Below are 20,569 nucleotides of genomic sequence, written 5' to 3' on the forward strand. Positions count from 1 at the left end.
TTTGTGAAGGGAAGCCAAGAAGCAGCATGCTCTCATGGATAATGTGCGTAAGCGGATGCAACCCTTCTCAGGCTCATTCTACAGCTCGGGCATAATGCTCCTCCAGTGTGTTAAAAACCACTTAGAGGCACATTCAGCGGCCCTGCATGATGAGACACTTTCATCTGCTCTGGTCACCCGAAAGCACACTTGTTTGTTCTGATGAAAAATGAAACAGCCACAGCTTGGTTCATTTCTAAGCATCACTGAGGCTGAATTCAAAGAAATACTCCACCCACCAAATGACTATTTGTGTTTCAATTACTCACCCAGGGTTACCTTGAATTCCAGTTATTCTCGCATGCAATTTTCACTGAAAACATACTATTTACAACAATGTTGGACTTGTATAGCTGTGCTAGCCTGAGACTGTTTATACAGAAGTGTTTTGAACAGCAAGGCTTCACTGAAAATGAATCTCTTTGTGAAGTAGTATGCATACGACTGGATGAGTGAAATTGAAAATGTAAATCATTTAAAATAAACATTTGATATGGTTTTCTGTTGTAGGAAGTTGGCTGCCATTTATTTCAGGTTTTTCTTCTCTTTTGGTCTGTTTGTTTACCATAGAGGCATTCATATACAAATGGTTATTTTGTGGGAAATGTATTACTTTAACACTTCAAAATATTCCTTTTTAGCCCCGACAGATACTGTACCTTTGTGAAAGGCTATAAAACTACATTAAATAACTAGCTTTATTAAATATGTAGGTTTAGCTTTAAGCCTTGCTTTAAGAATTGCTGCTTTGTCATCGCATTATATGGAGCATATTAGAGGATTAGCTTGTAAGTCTCCACATACTGAATCCCTCTTGTAGAATGAAGTTAACTTTTAATCACTAAGCCCTATCTTCATTTTAAAATATAAAAGAAATCCATCTGGCGGCAGACACAGACGTGTCCCTCTGAGTCTGAGTCTGGTCTGAGGACCAACGTGACCCTCCATTAATCCCAAAGCTTATTTGCAATCAATAAAGTATCCTTTAATGGGGCCAGCGATGGCAAAGGCCAGGGTTGCAGGGCGTCCAATAGGATTTATCTCATGTTACCCCTGGCCTCTAAATGAAAACTCATCTGAGAGGAAGCCACACAGACACAATCAAAGAATTAGAGAGGACGCTTTCCCCTGGGAGTGCTATTACTGTGATTACCTTTAACAAGGAAGTTACAGCAGACGGAGGGTTTTAATAGAGATGGAGGCACCAGGACCATTTTTCAGAGCCTGCCAATCAAATGTAATCTTTCAGACAGGATATTTCTGAATACGATTCATTTCATTTTGCTAAAATGTATAATAAGTAAATAAACACTGACTCTAGTGAAGAGGGCTACTATAAAAAACTGCAATCTACCTGTCATTGTATTGAATTGTATATCTATATTGGTAGTGTGAACCTAATCATTTGAATTACTCGAGGGGTTCTAATAGTTAAAAAAAAATTCCCAATTGTTTGATTTCTTTTTTAACCCTTTGAGAATCAAGGTATCATGGCGGCTGTGGCTCAGGAGGTAGATGGTCGTATACTTCTGACATGTTGACTGCAGGGGTCAGGGATCGTACCTCGGACCCCTGCAGTCAATATGTCCTTGGGCAAGATTCTGCACCCTAAATTAAATTGTCAGCCAAATGTAATGTATCACATTGTCGTGTTTGGTATTTGCATTATGTTAAAAATATAATAGAAATCTGTGTTAAAATGTGTGATTAAGGCTCACCCGTGAAAGAAATACAGCTACATTTTCGCTGTTACGAGATTGAAAATCCCCCAGCAGCCACTGCACAATGAAGCATCAACTGTTGTGAGAACGACAAATGGACCTAGCCCTGAGGGACACACGTTTCTTAGAGCAATTATAGTTGAATCCGGCGGTCTGACTGGAAAACATGAATGTCAGACCCTAATCAAATAACAACAGTGCCAGGGGAAGCTTGAAACTGCTGTATAATTGAAGCTGAGTCATCCCTGATCCATTGATTTCCTCCACTTGTTCAGATACACTGTTGCTTTCAGGGTTCAGGGAGGAAGAGTGATGTGAGGAGATAGTGGCAGTTGGACCTCATTCAAATAAAAACCAGCTGCAGAGGTTCACAGCAGAGGAAATATTCTCACTCAAAAACAGGACCCTCGCTTGAGGCTTGTTTTGTAGAAGCCTCCTCCGGCAGTAGACACCCTGCAGCATCAGGCAGGGATAAATCACACGCCCATCCACAGTTTGAGGATGGCCAGGGGAGCGGAGTTCCATAAATCACACTGATATCAATAAGGGGAAGTGTCAGGGCCGTGGCTCACAAGGTGAGAGCTGCACAGGGCGATGCAGAAACCACTTAAGGTCGCTGGTAACAAAGTTTCACTCCTGCCCCGTGATAGATTATTTATAAAACTAGATTAATGCCCCCGCACTCATTGCTTTGCAGGGGAAGGTGGTGATATCTGTATCACGACGCACCTTATATGGGTACGATCCGTCAAAGATGCGACGGGTTTGGATCCCAGGGTGGCCAAGATTGCTATCTTACAGCTCATCAGCCTTTTATTATAAATTCTACATGGAACACAAGGTATGTTCAAATCACCCTCTAAGAGTAGTGTCACATGCCAAAATATAAAAGCTTAATTTTTCCAGGAATGGGAACGGCTTCAACTATAATGTCTTATTCGGTATTAATTTGATTCTTTTGACATTTTGAGAGCTATGTGAAAGGCGACATCAACTTCCAACAGTAGGATCCCATTTGAAAGCATTGTTTTATTTCATTAATATTCCTACACAGGAGAACTTCAATTATTAGTAACTTTGTTTAAAGGAAATCAAGGCGCTAAAATACTGCGATACCCATGAGCCTAAGGGGCCTTTGCTTAAAACCATTTGTTTTTTGCAAATGGGATTAAAACACATTTTGCCAGTTGCTGAGTTCCTGTAAAATTGACAGAAGTGTGTCCCTTTAAGCTCAGCAATTTGATTGTTATATGTTGTGCAACTCCACAGCGTTGAATACTGCTCAGATTGTGTGTACCGAACCCAATTGAAAACCAGTAATCTACTCTCAATGACATGAGCTGTAATTTAGTCACAATGGAAGAACACCATCTGCAACCTTAGGGCTTAAGAGATCCATGCCCAAGAGCAAAGGTGACAGGTTTCCAAGAGTGCAATCAGATAGAACATTTCCATTTCTTGGCTGTAAGCTTGACCGTGCAAGTTACAGGGCCAACAATGTAAAGGTCTTAGCAGAAATGTATTTCTTGCTGGCTCCTAAAGTCTACACTGCTTAGGCAAAGTTTGGCTTGAAGTGTTTGTTCTTCAAGTCACCGACACGGCCCACATACAGCCAAGTGAATTATAATGTGCTTTGGTTGTCATCTCCCTGTGGGGAAACAGAAGTCCTCCTAAACAGGCCAACTGGCGCACATTTCCGTCCCCAAATATATGCCCAGTTTAAAGCTCTTCCTCTCACCCTCTCTTTTTCAGAACTACTCTAAAGAAGCGACTGAAATAGCGTGTCAACCTTTATCAGAGTCAAAGGGATCCAAACCAAGGATGGCATAATTGTATTTATTTTCCCTCGTTTGTTTTAATGGGTTTCTTGCAGTACCAAATATTGAATTGAAATACTGTGAGCCCTGTAGGCAGGTGAAAAATGAGTAAATGAGGAGAGAAATAAATGCATTTTCTCAGAGCATGAATGACCACAGTTTTTGAAAGTTCAATTGCGTGTCTTCTAGGTAATCTTTTCACTGGCAGACATTGCGGAATTCGGCATTTGTCAGTGGCTAATGAATATTTTCCCCTGCAGTCACCAAAGTGACAACAGCAGCAGCTCGGCTCTGATTTTAATATGTTGTGAATGTGCCACTTTGATGCTGCCTCGCTCTTGTTTGGTTGCTGCTGTGAACAATAACACAAAGGTTTTCGTATGAGCAGCAGTCAGTGTAAAACCTTTCCAAGCTTCGCCACAGAGCTGGTAGAAAGAGACGGAGATACTGGAGGAGGAAGTAGCTGCTCAGCATATTCCCAGCGTTCTTGAAAGATTACCATTTAAACAAGCTAGGTGATGATGTGAAAGGTAAAACACTGTGTTTTATATTGCATAGGGATAGGGATGGTTTGATGACAGGTCGGACTGCTGCTTCTCCAATCTTTCCATGCAGAGACCTCACTGCTACACCTGCTGGTCATTTAGAAGTGCTGCTGCACCATCTGCACTGACAGTCTGAGCAGCGGTGCCAGGAGTTGTATTAATGGAATGATAAATAAAAGCCTAATCTAAATAATAGCCTTTCATCATTGTGGCTGACATATGACACAGACATGCCCATCTGTTTAGGCTGTAGAATACACAGAAAATGTTGTTTTGCATAAATCCTCTCAGAGGCTCCCATTGGTATGCCTCTCGCTCCCCGATCCCTATCATACATATAGAGCAGAGCTCCAGGAAGAAGAATGGTCCAATGTTTGACAGGCAGCTTAAAGGGGGCAGATAGAGTCATGACATGAGGAGGGAAGGTCATTCTGCAGAAGGACACTAACGCAGGTAATTGACATTGGCAGAGGTGCATATTTGCATCGAGATGGAGGCATTTAAAAATGAGCCGGTGTCTCTTGCTGGGCAGGCGCTGAAATTAAATTATTGGAATGAAATAGGCTGAGGTCCTGTTTCATCTTCTGGTCTTATATTCACTTCAGTAGGATTGACTTTTCTAGTGTACTGTGACATTTGATGCAGTCTCATATTTGATGAGCTGTCATCACACTCCATGAGACAACAAGGTTACGGGGTAAACAAATAATGATTTATATGAAGTTAAGTTTAAAATAGAGCGACAATGCATTTTTTTTTAACCTAACATGGTTGTTGATCAAGGTGAATTTCCATGATCGGGATAATTGTGAATATCCTCACTTTTTTTCAAACAAAAAAGGATGGTCATAAAAAAAGGTTTCTGTAAATCTCCACCCCCTTCTTTCCCACGGAGCCGTTGGAGGCAGATGGCCATCACCTCCTGCATGAGGTTTCTTCCTGTTTTTCCTGTCCACTGTCACACTGTTTGCTCATGGGGGAATGTTATTTCTGGTCTCTTTACATTTAAAAGTAAGGTCAGGATCTGTTCTTTCATTTATTAAAATATTATTATTTGGGGCATAGGGGTGCTGTAGGGGTTTTCACCCACCAGAGTAGAGACCCTGGATTATTTTGTTGTGTTTGCTGTACCCCTAGAATGTGTTGACTAGAAGACACGGATAATTCCATCAAGGCTGGATTACAAACAGAGCAAAGCAGGCATATGCCCCCCGGCTCAGGAACTTAAAGGGCCCCTTAAGCTCCGGTCATGCTGTGTCAAATGGTTAGGGCTAATTAAGCTGCACAACTAAACACAATATCAATACAACCTAAGCTGGATCCTGTTAAATAACCTTATCATTTAGCTTTGCCTTAAAAAAATCCAGGTTTAAGATCTTCATTACTTCTGTTTTGCTTGTTGCCTATTTCATTTAATCTCATTTGAATGAAGCATGCCTAACATTTTGTTGATTTGCGTCCAATAATCCTAAATGCATCCAGTGTGATTGAGAGTTGTCAAAGAAAAGAAAAAACAAAAAGTCAAAGTGGTGTGAATACTTTTTCTTCCTTCTGAATTAAAAGCATACAATGGCTGTTATAACTCCTCATAACATCCACACACATCTGGTCCTGGCTCAGCTGTCACATGGATCCAGTGTCAGCCTGAAGCTGATCCAAACAGAATTGTAACTGCCAGTCATTCCCTCTGTGCCGTCAGTTCTGCCTGCCTAACATAACTTAGCCCTCAGATGATCCCTAAATTGGGTTGATTTGGCCACTTCAAGTGAATCGCTAAATAACCAACTAGCACATGCTCCCACTCATTCTTATTTCACACCCATATGTGCGTACCAGCTCAGTTCATTTTCTTAAACTACTACTACTACTACCACAGAACACTTAACCGGAGGCCTGTTGAGGTCTTGTAGTAACTTTGTATCTCTGAGAAGCAGAGCCAGATTGACTGTTGGACTTCCTGCCTGGGGCTGTTGTGTATCAAGTGCAGCTGAGTGGTGGATAGGCTTAGCATGGCTTTTAAGTGGTGTTAGGCCGAGGGGATGCTACTGGTTTGGTTTCCTTCGTGACTGGGCAAGAGTTACAAAAGTCCTCATTTGAAAATAAATTCAACCGAGTTTAAATATCACTAGAGTAGAGACAGTGCATTTCCAAACATCTGTAAAGATAATTGCAGCTAAAGTTAGTTGTATTCAAAGCTTCATACATAGATGCAAAGCTTAAAACATAGATAAGTGCTATATAAATGATGTTGCGCTGCACTGTTGCAACTCGTCTGCAGTAGGTTTCAACTATAAATGCACATAGGGTAACAGTGAAAACCCTTTTGAAAAAATGGTTTGTCATGACAAAAAGACAAGCAAAGATTGTATGTCCCGTCTCATTCACATCTTGCCTCTTTCTCTTGGTATTACACTTTCCATTCACTCCTGTGTTAGACCACCAGTACAACAATACTCTACTGTGACTGCCATTTAGGTAAAGGTGAAGAAACATTACACTGAGGGTCCAACGTCTTTTCAAGAGATTATGTTTTGATGCTTTCTATTTATGACATTGACAGATAGGGCCGGTGACGTCAAGAAACAACCCACAAGGACTCCATGAACACAGCATACCCCAAAGGTAGAGAGTCATCAGACATTCAGAGGGTGCGTATGGTTTCAAAACCGCAGGACAAGAACAGAACGGATCAATAAGGTAATACCATCCATCCACACAGGCTGAGTTAAATATAGATAGAGTCTAAGGTATGTCAAAAGGTTACCTATAATGACAGTTGGCGCGGAGCAAATGAGTTTCTGCCCTCAATGTGGGCTCATAAATAAGACCGAAAAAAAGGTCCATTTGTCAAAGTGATCGTTGACAACTTCCTCGGTTCTGTTCATGTCTGGGGAAATAAGTGTGTGAATAGCATGCGTAAGGATTTAAGCATGGTTTCAAATAGGCAGAGGCAACAACGTCATTGTCCACTGTGAATTAGCAGCACCTCTTATCTCCCTCATCTCATCCTCACTTTGTGTCTGTGATGTGTATGCCTTTCGACTGTCAATGAATAAATATGACGGTAAAATAGACGCTGACAGCTTCCAGGAATGTGCTGTTCTCCAGTTTTCTTTTCTAATCAGTCTTACTTGCGTAAAGCAAAAAAGTATTTTGGTCTACAACCAACTTAAGATTTGTTGCTAAAAATAGGTTGTTTCATTCTTGTTTTGTGACAAGTACATTTACAGCTTAAGAAACATACTTTTCCTCTCCGCCAGATTCCAGACTCAATATTAATTTCAGAACTGGCGATACAATACCACAAAGAAAAGAGCACATTAGTGTGCCTCACAAGGGCAATGATACCTTCAGGGTTGCTATTTGTGACTATGAATCTGGATCTGAGAAGACGGTACAAAGGATAGAAGGGAGCGTGGGCAGGCGAAGGAGAGAAAACGTCTTAAATTACTTGCTCTTCCAGTTCAGCCCACCACCATATTGCTGTCAGGCTGGACTGACGTTAGATTGAAAGCACAGACTGGAGCACGGAAAACGAAAACCCAATTAGCACGTTAGCTGGTTGCTGACCTCTGATGGTGATTTGAAGACCACCAATAAATGTCTGTTTGATTCCAGCCATCTCACCAGGTGTCCATCATGTGGCTCGAGGCACAGAGGGACAGAGCTTCACTTTACTCCCACACTTACATGGTACCACAAGCTGGGCTTTTAAGACATTTGGAAAAGAGAGAGCATGAAGATCATTTCTCCTACAGATATTGGCAATCATCCATGCTTTTTTCGCTTTAGCAGCAATGCTTTTTAATTGAAAGTATCAATTAATTTCATTAAAGGACTTTGATTGTTTTCATGTCACATTGCAATTATTTCTCTTGTGTTATGAGTAATCCACAGTGTTGTGCTGATGAGGCTCCGTTGAGAATATTAATGATTCACACAAGGTTCATTCTGCATGGTCCTCATTCATGTCTTTTAAACAAGGCGGTGTATTCCTCACAGGAATATTAAATCTTCTCCTGTGTGATGATAGCAGCAGAACAGCATTCACAATGCATTTTCAAAAAGGACGTGTCTGTATGGATGTGAATCCTTGCACATCTTAACCTGCCAATCAAATCAGAGATGATTAAGTGGTAAACGGGTTAGTTCTCTGCTGTGTTTGGTAAAGAAACCTGCCAGCGAAGGGTGCCGAGATATTATGTAGATGGAAACATACAGGGTCACCTCCAGTCCTTCCCCTTTTGCTGAAGGTCACAAGCCGACAGATGAGTCTGCCTTCCGTCAGGCCTTATGCCATCCACATTAGCAGGCTGAGCCAGGCACTGCCAGCGTCAGCAAAAGAAAAAGGCTAGGTGCTATTGCCCTGCTAAGATAGAATGTGTCAGCCTTACACACACCATCTACACTGAGTGTAAATAGTGCAAAAATAGTGAGGCTGTTGGGAGGGATTGTGAAGATTGGACGGAATTACAAAAGAGAAAAATCCAAACCTACTGATACACAAGCATGCATATTTAATTAAAGGGATCAATGTTCAAAGAGGGATTGCATGAGGTACTTATCCACAGTCAGTATATTACCTACAGTAAATTGCAGTCGGCATGCCCCTCGTTTGCAGAAACACACAGTAGTAGTACAGAAGCTAAGCAATGCACTAGTATTGAAGGGGCTTTCGCTTCATTTATTTTAGCCTAACCTTGAATACATTTAATATCCCAACTGCAAACAGACATTTCAAAACATAGACAGTGGTAATTTGTCACAGTTCCCTTTTTATAGATGGCAAATACATTCTGTGAAACTGTTCTATCAAAGATCCAATTACAAGGTTACTTTGTACAGTAATCCTACCCAAACCAAGTGAGTCATTCAAAAAGTGAAGTGACGTTGTCGGCTCCTGGTTTGGTTTCATTACTGAACTTTATAGAGGCATGCTGCCCAAGAGAAAACGCCTTCATAATGGACCCCTGCCAAGAACTTAGTTCACAAAGTAATTGGCAGTGGCCACCACATGTATGTCAGCAGTGATAGGTGCTTTCAGAAGTCATGTGTGTCACCGAGGTGGTAAACTTTGGCAGAGTGAATATCCCAGAGGTCTGAACTAAAAATCAATCTTAGCTTACTAAAACAAATCATCGATTCATCATTATTATCATGTGACCATCCATATCGTTTTTGTATGCATTTATTCCTTGTTTTTGGTATTATTTCTTAACTGAATCCTGCCAACTTCTCCCTTGAACAGTGAGGATTAGGGATGCTCCGATCGCCAATTTTGGGGCCGATCGCCGGAATCAGTATCGGCCGATACCGATCGCCGATTCGATCGAGTAAGCGGGCGGGGGCTATGGGGATCTTCCATTTAAAGTGATGTTTACAACTCAGTTAATGGGGCTCATTCACTGGCGCTTCCACAAACAACAACCAACATAATTATTACATTCAAATGAAGTACATTATTCAAGTTTACATTAACTTTGGATAATAACACGGGAGAAATGAGCGGAAGCGCTCTCTTTTCCTCTTTTCCTCTCTCCCTCTCTCTCTCTCTCTCCTGACAGCCGGTCCCTATCCGTCTCATGCAGCTCACTGATCCAGTAATGAGTGACCCGACAGTGAAGAATAAATATATTTATAACTAGATTAGCTTGTTCCAGAGGTAGATAAAATAGCTAAGTGTGTTAGGTCTAACTCTTAGTGTGTGTTTTGCTCCGCTCACCGGTCCGTCACAGCGGGTGGAGCTGCAGGATTTCTGCTTCACACACACGTTGCATACCGCTATTTTATTGTCATTTTCGGACACTTAAAATACTGCCAGACTGGTGAAGCCATTTTGGCGAGCTTGTTTTGCCGCGCACAGAAAAAAGTGTCATGTATTTTACGTCATCATTTTACGTCATGCGATCGGCTCTCGCGATCGGCATTTTTAGAGAGCACCGATCGATCGGCAGAGAGTGAGTATCGGCCGATATCGATCGGCGGCCGATCGATCGGAGCATCCCTAGTGAGGATTGAACTGTAATGAACACTATTTAAATCACTATCTACAATCTATGAACTGGACTAGAGTAAAAATGGTTTGTCAAAGGAATGATAAGTCAATTGCCAGAAAATAAAGGTTTTAAGGTAGCTCAGGAAGAAAACATGCTGCTTCGTCCACAGCTAATGGGGATTGTAATAAATGTGCCATAGATTATGAAGATTTGCTGCTATTCGTTATCTTTATTTATAAAACGGACAAGTAAAATCAAGCAATCTGATTGGTTCTCACAATTGTAAGTTACTTTTCACAACAAGTCAGTATCCCTCCGCGTCTGAGATAAACAGTATACAGTTGGGCTGAAAAGCAAACTGCCTGCAGTTTGCTTTTCAAACTGGAACAAGAAAGCAGCGGAGCAGTAACGGAGCAGAAAACCCTCCTTTTTACGCAACGGTCCAGACATAGACATCAAACGGCAAAAACATATTCAGTGTGCAGTTCCTTTGGCATTAGGGCAGGGATATTTAGATACTTTCCAAGGTTTGACATAATGAATTGTGATACTTTTAAAGCAAGCAACGATGTTTTCAAATCTGTAATCAAAAAGGTCCGCAAAAACATTTAAGATTAATTTCGACCTCCGGGGGGGGGGGGGGGGGGGGGGGGGGGGGGGGGGGGGGGGGGTCTTACTATGGAGGAGTGGATTGAGGAGTGCCTATCTCCAGAACAAAAAGCACCTAAACGACGACATGTAGAGCTACGTGAAGAGCAGGTAGACCAACTGGAAAAGTACCACCATTCAAAAGCTTTCTGATGCGGGTCTTGAAACAAAGCAGAGAAATGATGACCGTTAGTGGCCACAGGTGCGAAAGCTCTCTCCAGAGCTACTGGAAGCCCAATCTCGGGGACCGGAGAAAATGGAGCAATATTCTCGCCACGCCAAGCAACAGCCTAGAACAACCTCAACCTATACAAGTAACCACGTAAGCCATGCTACTGATGCTGGACAGTTTTTCAGTGGGTGCACAATAAACGGCAACATACACATTAATGTAAATAAATAGCCAAATAATGGATCAACGCTCTCTGTTCGCTAGCTGTTGTTAGTGTTGTTGCATAGCAACCACCTCGCACTATGTTTTGTGCAGAAGGCAACGGAGGGACTATTTTATTTTGAACATCATTATTTAATAATAACAACTATTTAAATTAGAGTGTGTATTTTTCATTCATATTGCCTCCGCTTCGCGTCGGGCCGAACCACGCCCCTTAACTGTGATATAATGGCCATATACCACGGCCTGTCGTGAGCTATTGCTTAAATATATTTCTGGATTTGGGGCTATATGTTGGAGAAAACCAGCTAATTGAATGTTTCATTATTTGGGAAATTGGAACTGTATTTATATTACAAGGACACCTTTTTTATCAATTAATCATTAAAAAAAACTAATTGGCAGATGAATTGAAAATAAAGCTGTAAACCAGGGACCACCCACAAACTCACTGTGGCTTCACAAAAGTCATTATCTCTTCTATAAAAACAGGCTTGCAGGCAACTCTTTTTGTTTTTTGAATGTATTAGATTCTGTGGGGGGGAGGCAGCTGTTAGCCGGGCCAGCTGTCAATGACGGCTGGCAGAGATGAGAGAGGAGGAGTTGATTTTGAACAAACCTGTGCATACACGGTCCCCTGAGGGACGTCACTTTAAAGAATTCCCACAAAAGCCCAGATGATAGCTAGATATCTCTGTTTACCTCTGCGGCTGCGGCATACATACACTCATACACTCATTCATTATGCTAAATACTGTGATGGAGATGAAGAGACCATGATTGAATTGACAGAATGAGGCTCAACATTAATTGTCTTCATAGTTTACAATTTAGTGTATAGGGTTATGAAGAGGTATTTGCCAAACACAATACAACAAATTGGGGTGGGGCTAGTTGAGGGACTGAATATATATAATGATTTATATGCCAAACCTGCAGTCCTACATTTAATTTGACAGGGTTTTGAGGGTAATGGTGGGAATAAAGGCCGACTTCAACAGACTGAGTATTCATTTAAAACCATTTTGCAGGGCTGTATGTTCCTACCCCGAAAGTTATTATACATGAAAGTGAGATGAGAAAAGTATGTGACGGAAATTGTAGTTGATCTCAGTCTAAACTATAATGCAGATTTGATTTTCTCTTGTTGTTCACGCTGTGTTACTTCTTAAACCGTACATTAGCACACACTGATTTCTGTGCCTTTCATTTCCTGTGCAGGGAGCCTGGCTAGCACAGTGTGGACTTTGAGGGCCATTACAGGGACCGCTGGAAGCCAGGCAGCATTATTAATAATGACATGGCACTAACTTGGACGATTTGAGGCCTGTTGAACATATTGCCTCCTATTGAGCAAAAGCAATCACAAAGTTATGAGGCACTGAATGTTCGTCGGCAAATTGCAAATATCTCAAATTACTTTAACCATTAACACAATAGCCTTCTCCACTCATGCTTTTGTCATATGCAGTCTTACTCCAAAATTGTGCTGCCAACTAAGTTCCTCATATGACAAACAGCATAATGAAAAGCTTCTCGAAGCCCTTTCATATACACATTTCAATGCTTCCCCCTGAAAGAGCAATGCTATGCCTCCCATCTCAAGCAACTCCAAAGCTAAGAAATGCAGCTTCTTAACCACCAGCCTTTAATGTTTTAATAACTTGCATGACAATTAGACCAGCTTGTAGCTCTAAGCATTCATCCAGAAAACACAGAGCACTTCTTTTTAAACTAGCGGCATGTATGAGGTTTGAAACATTATACTGTTACCAGGCACTATTTACTTCACAGGGATTAGAGCTGCACAACACGTTTTTTATTTTATTGCTATCTCTATGTAAACCTTCACAATAAACATATTACAAAAGACTGCATCAAATACATTAGCAACACATTTAATTATATTCAACTTTGTTCGATATGTGCCATGGCATTAACTCTCTGGCTAATCAGAAAGTGCTCCAGACATAAGGGCATAATCTCATTGGTCAGAAAGGACACATTATTAGACCAATACTGTTGTATTACTATGCAGGGGAAGGATGACAAGATGAGTGTGAATACCAGAGAGGAAGTGATGCCGAAATAAAATCAGCTGTCTGGCAACATTTTGAACTGGAACAATGCACTTTCACTGACACAAGCACATAATTCTAATTTAAGAAGAATTGTGTTGCAGATTACTGAAAGGAGCAAAATGTCAGAAAGGAATTCAATTTAATATCTGTTTGTTTATCTCAAATAAATATAGTTTTTGCGATATTCAATGTTTGTGCATATTATTCTCAAATAATACAACAATAAACCCTCTACGTTTACACTGGAGTGCAGTGACAAACAACACAATCCCTCACTGGCATCCAATTTGACACCCAACAGCGGCAGCTGGAATGCATGACTAAACCAGAGGTAGCCCTACCAGGAATTGAGCCCAGGTCTTTGGGGGGTAAGAGTTTTTATTATGTGTCACGCGTGTACCAAGCCAAGTCTGACTGTTTCGCATGAAACGGGACAAAACTTCACAAGCCCCTTTTAACAATCAGAGTTCTGAAGCATTCCTTAGATTTGATCAATCTATCTTTAAAAAAATAAAGTGATCCAAGTCTTCAGCCTCTGTTATGTCTATAAAACAAAGCAAAGGACACCATACCTGCATGTTCCAGTTACTTCTCAAAATAAACTATTCTTTAATCTGCTCTACATCTTTGTGACTACAAGTCCTAGCAAAGCCCAAAGAGGAACTAGCCTACATACCACCATACATGGATGACTAAAAAACGAAGGCATCTAGATCAAGCCGGGGAGGACAGCTCCCCCACATTTCAAACAGAATATCTCTTGCCTGTAAATTGGTTTTCGTCACAACTGGCTGTCAGTGTTGGCGTTTGTGGGTTTCAGTGTGTCAGATTTGACACAGCTCCCCTTCAGTAGCTGTGGGCTGTAGCTAACCACCCACACACCCCCACTGAGGAGCAACCATCTTCCGCAGATCCCCTTCAACAACTTGACAGCACTGATCACTCTCATCATAGTTCCCTCGAGCCATGAGCACAGATTTACAGCCTGAAGCATCGTATTGGTCAAAGCATGACTAATACTATCGGAAGAAAGCCTATAAATGCAGCTGTGACAGGAGGCATGTAGAAATGAGTGACTACAGCTCGTCTTTGTTTGAAAAAATAATGCAAACCACAACCGCTAAAAGTTTCCAGAGGTTAACAGCAAATTACTTTTGATGACATGCACAATTGTAGGACTACTATGCTGTGCCTGGAGACACTGTCATGTTTCATCTCTGCATCACTGACCAACACAGGAGCCATGGCCCGTCAATCACAAACTGACACATTCCCCTGCATGTCAAAGGGACAAGGCACGTTGCTCTGGTGAGGACACTTGTGAATTACATTGTGCATCTGTGAAAAGATGTCGATGAAAATATGGTATATGTGAAGCTGGTTAAAAAGAGACAACTCCACAGAGAGGCTCGCAGAACAGAATTAATCTGTTTCCCGGGATGTGTAACGTGCATGAGATGAAAAAGGAGGTTTCGCGAATATAAACCCAATTAACTGCTCAAACAAAGAAATTCCTTCCTCACCCTATAAAATGTGAGTAATGCAGACCTTTGAGTCAGTTTATGGTATGATTATAATTTATGCCACCTCCTAAGCGGCACTCTCAGACTGTGTCTCTTTTGTGTAGCCCCAGCTTTACGGCCGTGGAATCTCAGAGGAAGAAAAGAGCCAGTGTCATGCGGTCAGAAGGCATTTTAGTCAGACGAAAATTTGTGTCAGCACTTTCTGCCAGGGAGCGAGAGGCCAGCGTTCAGAGCTGTTAGCCTCCTCCTCAGAGGAGAGCCCGGGTTTAATGGGACTACTCTTCCACTCCATTTGCCGGCCCGCATCTCGCAGGACACAGCTGCATACATGTGAGCCAGAGACTGTCACTGTGCATACCTCTCTGCAGCCTGCAAGCTGCACACTCCCATCAACAGCTGACAGAAGCTGTTCATCTTCCGACAAACAACATGAAACAGACTACGAACAATGCATGTGGATGTGACAATGTTAAGACACTACGAACAAAAACAGGTTTGTCAATTTTGAACGTTTTCTTAAAGACTAGTGGAAAAAAAACATCCAAGATAATCATTTAGGTATTGATATTAATACAATGTGTATTTGCCTCTGTAGAATTATCCTAAATTCACCAAAAATGTGCAGGGCTCGTCATTATAAATGGCCCGCTGGCCCGGAAGCACTATTTAGACACCCCGGGCCAGCATAACGTACTTTCCACTTGCCCGCTCGGGCCACTCAAAATATTGCTTTAAAAAAGAAATTGTCCTGTGGTATTGGTATGTTGACGTGAGGCGGTTGTCGTTGTTGGGTGAAAAGCAAACAGCTGTTTGCTGCAGAGCGCAGCGCGAGCAGGCTCCCGTGAGCGGGAGCACGCTCGTTCACTACAGACTTTCTCGCCACCTAACCATTCGCCAACATTTTTTTAATACCAGCTGTAACCGGCCAAGCGCCTGGCAAAAAACAATCTTCAAATAAAAGAATGTCACCGGAAGAGTTAAAGGAGAGTGACAGGGAGTATGAGAAGCCACACTGGCTTGATTGATGGAGTTGGCTTCGATATGATGCCAATATAAACAAGGTCTTTTGTCGGCTCTGTACATCAATGCCGACCTATGCTGACAAGTAAGTGAAGAGTAGAACATATAAAAGGTATATTGGCTATCGGGAAATGTCCCAGCAGTTTAGGATAATGAAGGTTCTAATCTAGGCTATTGCCATTACATGTCTAACTCCTAATAGAGAACCGCAGTGACGCGTTCTAAAACCCGGAAGTAAGTTAGCATTTTTACCCCGTCCGGTTCCTTCGACAAAAAGCAATGCAATTTCTCCATAGGATTTTGGAAAATAGCTCGAAATAAGGTCTGTGGTTGACACAAATTGAAGAGACAGATCACGTTTTGTTCTACGACATTAAATACATCAGCAGTGACCCTGCTGGTGATTTTTGAAGAGTTTACGTGTCTGAAAAACGATGGTTGTTAACAAGTGGCTGAATAGGACTACAGAAGTTGTCCAGGCCGTTTTACGTCATTACACCGAACACGTAAACACCCCCGCTAAGTTTGTTTTCCCTGTTCTGCTTGAAAGCAAGTACCTGCCTCCTGCAAACTGTTCAAACATACGCTTCAACTTGTACCATTTAGAATCTGTATGTTTGAATATGGATCTTAAGTTGGCGTGACGTTGAAGCAGCGACCCTGCTGTAGTTCGTTTATAGCATAACGTTAGCATTTTGCTTCTGGCGACTAGATTTATGATTCGAAAATTATAAAAGTAGGGTAGACATGTGGATATTATCCGGCTGAACAAAACGTGATCCGTCTCTTAAATGTGTGTCAACCACAGACCTGATTTCGAGCTATTTTCCAAAATCCTATGGAGAAATTGCATTGCATTTTTGACGAAGGAACCGGAAGGAGTTTACTTCCGGGTTTTAGGATGCGTCACTGCGGTTCTCTATGACAGGAAGGCAGAAAGTGTATTATACAAATAATAATATAGGCTACTCATAATAATGATAATAGCAGACATTTTTTAACAATGACCACAATATAATTATTTTAATAAACCAAATATGAACAATTGAGGAAAATGAGGAAGAACTGTTGATTCAAATGTTGTAGTAGTAGTAATGTAGTTTGTGCATAAATCACTATTGCAACAAATGTGTTAATTTTCTTCATTATTAGTCGATTTTTTTGGACGAATGCTCCGGGCCAGTGGTTACAATGGTGGGGGGGGGGCAGTGATAATAAAATTCCACTGGCCCGGAGCATTACATAATGTCTCATTAGCATGTTTAAACTTGACATTTAAGACAACTTCTTGTGCAACAATTGCGTAAATATAAAAAGTTAATAAACTCCAGAACTTTTATGGTTATATGTATTCATAATTTTTTACCCTACTCAAAATATGTTTAACAGCCTTTTTCTCAGTAAATGTAGTATTTTCAGTTTTATGGAGTGATACAGAAGAGATATTCTGATTTCCCTATGTAAAAAAAAGTCATTTTAATATGTCAACAAATTAAACAAATAGTTTTGAACCTAGCTTGATCCTACGCTTACATTTCTGTTCCAGACCCTATTAACCTGTGTAACCCTATTCACCTGTAGTGTCATCCCTTAAACCCTGGTAATGAGACTGCAGCGCTCTCTCTCAGATTTTATATCCATATATTTATTGGCCAAGGAACTTATCTTACCAACTCCTGGTGCTGCAATAATCATTCTGATTATGGCAGCACCAGGAGGCCTTTCTTTAAAATTGCTTCCTTTGGATCCATTTCAGAGCCAAACAACAATTTCATGGCTGACCAGTCAGAGAGTAATTACATAAAGCCCGAAGCCGGCACATCGATCAGTACTCGGGACTTAGAAATAAGACTGTTCTGGACAGACAGCTCCTGGAAGAGATGACAGCATCTCCACCGCACACATTGTGAAAATTCACAACAAAAGTTGAAATGGGAAACATGAATCTATTTTCTGATGGAAGAGTTTTCCTAGACAAACAGCTCAGAATTCTGCAGTGAAACTCTCCTCTCCCAAAAAGATGCATCACTTTTAAGTAAAAGGTCGACTCTCCAAAGTGAAGTAGTTACTGGGATGTCAGGTCATTAGGTCAGTCGTATGTTACGAGAAAAGTCTATTTTGAAATCTAAATTATCGTAAACAATGAAAAAGCTCCGGCTTGAATTAATTTAGATAAAAGTGATTTCTAGTCCATCATACTTACTTTTGTTTGATGACATACAGTATTTAAAGTAATTAAACATGAATATGTTAAATTTAAGACAAGTCCTGCAAGTTAACCCATGTAGAACTTGGTTTATTTGTCATGTTTAAACCATTTCAAGGCCCATAATTATTTTCCTATAATAGAAGATAAACTGCACAGATGGAATCGTCTCAAATCCTGATCTAAACGGACCAAAACATTATTTAAAAAATATGGCAACTTGATTACTAAAGGCTGATTAGCTACTGTATTCATGTTAGGGGGTTAACAATGAAAAACAAACATATATTTATAGAAACAAACTGAAAAATGCATGTTTACAAAAGCATGCATCCCCAACAAACAACAAATGTGCTCTTCAGAAAAAGAATGTTAAAAAATGTAAATGTATTCTTGTCCTAGGCCCACTTGCCAAACACAAGTTCACAATGAATCTATTGTGACTTCCCATGATGACCTTGGTGTGATGCATCAAAAGGTGAAAAGAGTTCCCGGCTTTGCTGCACTGGTTCAAGTGGCATGAAACTTAAGAGATGACTCACCATGAGTAGACAGCAGGCAGGTCTCCAAAATCCGTCTTTCAGGGCAGTGAGGCGCTACATTTCGCTGGACTGAGCCACAGTCCCGATCCCCACACCAAACTGTTTTCTACAAAGGCAACCACAGTGACAGAAAAAACAAACCTTTAACTAAAAGCTTGCAATGGATTGAAAGAGCCTTGTATTGACACACAGCAGAAGTGGCAGTCGCAATTTGACATCCGGCTCACTGTGGCGTGGTAAGTCAATGCAGTGGACTGTCACTGTTCGCTCCGTTCACTGTTGATGATCTTTTTCCAACAGAGAACACAAACAAACAACGCCGTTTGGGGTAGCTACACATGCTGGTTGTTGAGGCGTAGACTGGAACAGTGGACAGTTTCTTGTAGGGGGAGGATCTGACATAAAGTGCTGCTTTCAGAGTTTTGTGATGTAGAGCTATGCAGTCCCTAAACACTCTGACCAAATGTGTCATTATGTCATTAAGTGGGGGGAAGAGGGGAGACAGACATTTCTATGTGGGAGTCATGTGATAAACAACAAAAAATATGAGACTATAGAGTGCTGCAGCAAGGAGTCCTAAAACCTAGATATTAGTTAGCATTTTTGCACCCCTGTATAAAAGTTGATGGGTTTTCTAATTGGGTGTTTGGTTATATATCTAATGAAAGGACCTGTGGTTAAGAGATTTTAACATTTGATGCTACAACATAAAATGCATTAGCGAATACCACACTTGTGAATTTTGAAGTTTTGAAGTTTCTTTTAAATGCCAGTCGTTAACAAGTGGCTAAATGAGACAACTTTACGTCATCATGGCAAATACAAGCCGCCTTTGTTTTAGTTATGGTGATGTTGAGGTCATACAATCATGGTAAAGTTTGCTTGTAGCCTAACGTTAGCTTTTTACTTCTGGCAACAGTAGTCATGCTTCAGTAATCATTAAATTGGTGTTCATTTGTGAAGATTATCTTGCTACACAAAAGGTGTAGGTATCATAAATGTTAGTTTGTTCAGAGCTTATTTTCTGCTGTAACCCAAAATCTGCTTTTTGTCAAGGCACCAGCACCATGCTAATGTATATCATCCCTGCACCACAAATGCAAAACTGAAATATTCCTCAATAAAGTATATCATAAGGTTTGATCCATGTGCGTTTCATTTGGTCCCTAGTCACAAGACATGTGGTCGTCCAGTCAGTGTATCTCTCATATTCTCCTTCGTCCTGTTAATAAACTTTGCAATAAAAACAAATGATTTTCCAAAATAAACTTTACAAAGATTGTTAACTGGACCAGAGATACATATGTTCAGGTTTGCAGTTAATTACATAAACACAACTGGCAGTTAAGTTGCCCTATAGAGGATGAATTAGGCCACAAAGTCTGAAAGAGGACGTTGCTTGGTTTAAAATTAAGCTATGAGAATAATGTTCCAGTATTTGTTAACAAACACCAGCAAATAAACGTCTCCAAGAGTAATTCAACCAATGACAACTAAGACATAGGTTTTGAAAGGAAGCAGAATGGCATTTCTGCACAAAAGAAGTCTTCAGACAGAACAGCGACACAATAATCAAGTTTCCCCAAGGGCGTCACATGGCCTCTATACTTTTTTCATTTTTCTAATTATAGTTTTCCCATTGCTCACTGTAGGGAACACTTTATAAGACTTAATCTGAATTTCACTCAGAGTTGCCAACACATTAATTAAGCTGAGCCAACCAATGGCAGTCTAAATAAGTTACAGCAACAATAATGTGAAGCAGTGACAAAGTCATATCGCTATTTCTATCAGTTTGATATTTTTGATTCGGGTCTTTGCAGAATCGGAAGGGAAATTTCAAATGCATTGTGTGAAGCCTTGCTTGGGGCAACATTTGTTTTTTTCATTTGAATTGAATAAAACGCTTGTGAAATTCCTTACACTGATCTTTTAATGAAAAGTCTTCTCCTCAGTTAAACACACATCATTTTGTATTCATTTACTCAAAGTAAACATGTCTGAAAAGATTTTGGAATGCAGTTTTTTATGTGTGTG

At 40.8% G+C, this 20,569-nt stretch overlaps 1 protein-coding gene across 5 annotated transcripts in view; it reads right to left on the bottom strand.

The window, feature by feature from the left end:
* Window positions 1-20,569, bottom strand: part of tanc2b (tetratricopeptide repeat, ankyrin repeat and coiled-coil containing 2b) — a 148,868-nt gene that overhangs the window by 116,598 nt on the left and 11,701 nt on the right. For all 5 annotated transcript variants that reach the window (XM_034120017.1, XM_034120015.1, XM_034120019.1 and 2 more), the window contains exon 2: window positions 18,533-18,638. The gene's annotated coding sequence lies outside the window, so the exon portion shown is untranslated. The remainder of the gene's footprint in view (window positions 1-18,532; window positions 18,639-20,569) is intronic.

This window comes from Trematomus bernacchii, unplaced genomic scaffold (genome assembly GCF_902827165.1).
Source record: "Trematomus bernacchii unplaced genomic scaffold, fTreBer1.1, whole genome shotgun sequence".
Taxonomy (NCBI): domain Eukaryota; kingdom Metazoa; phylum Chordata; class Actinopteri; order Perciformes; family Nototheniidae; genus Trematomus; species Trematomus bernacchii.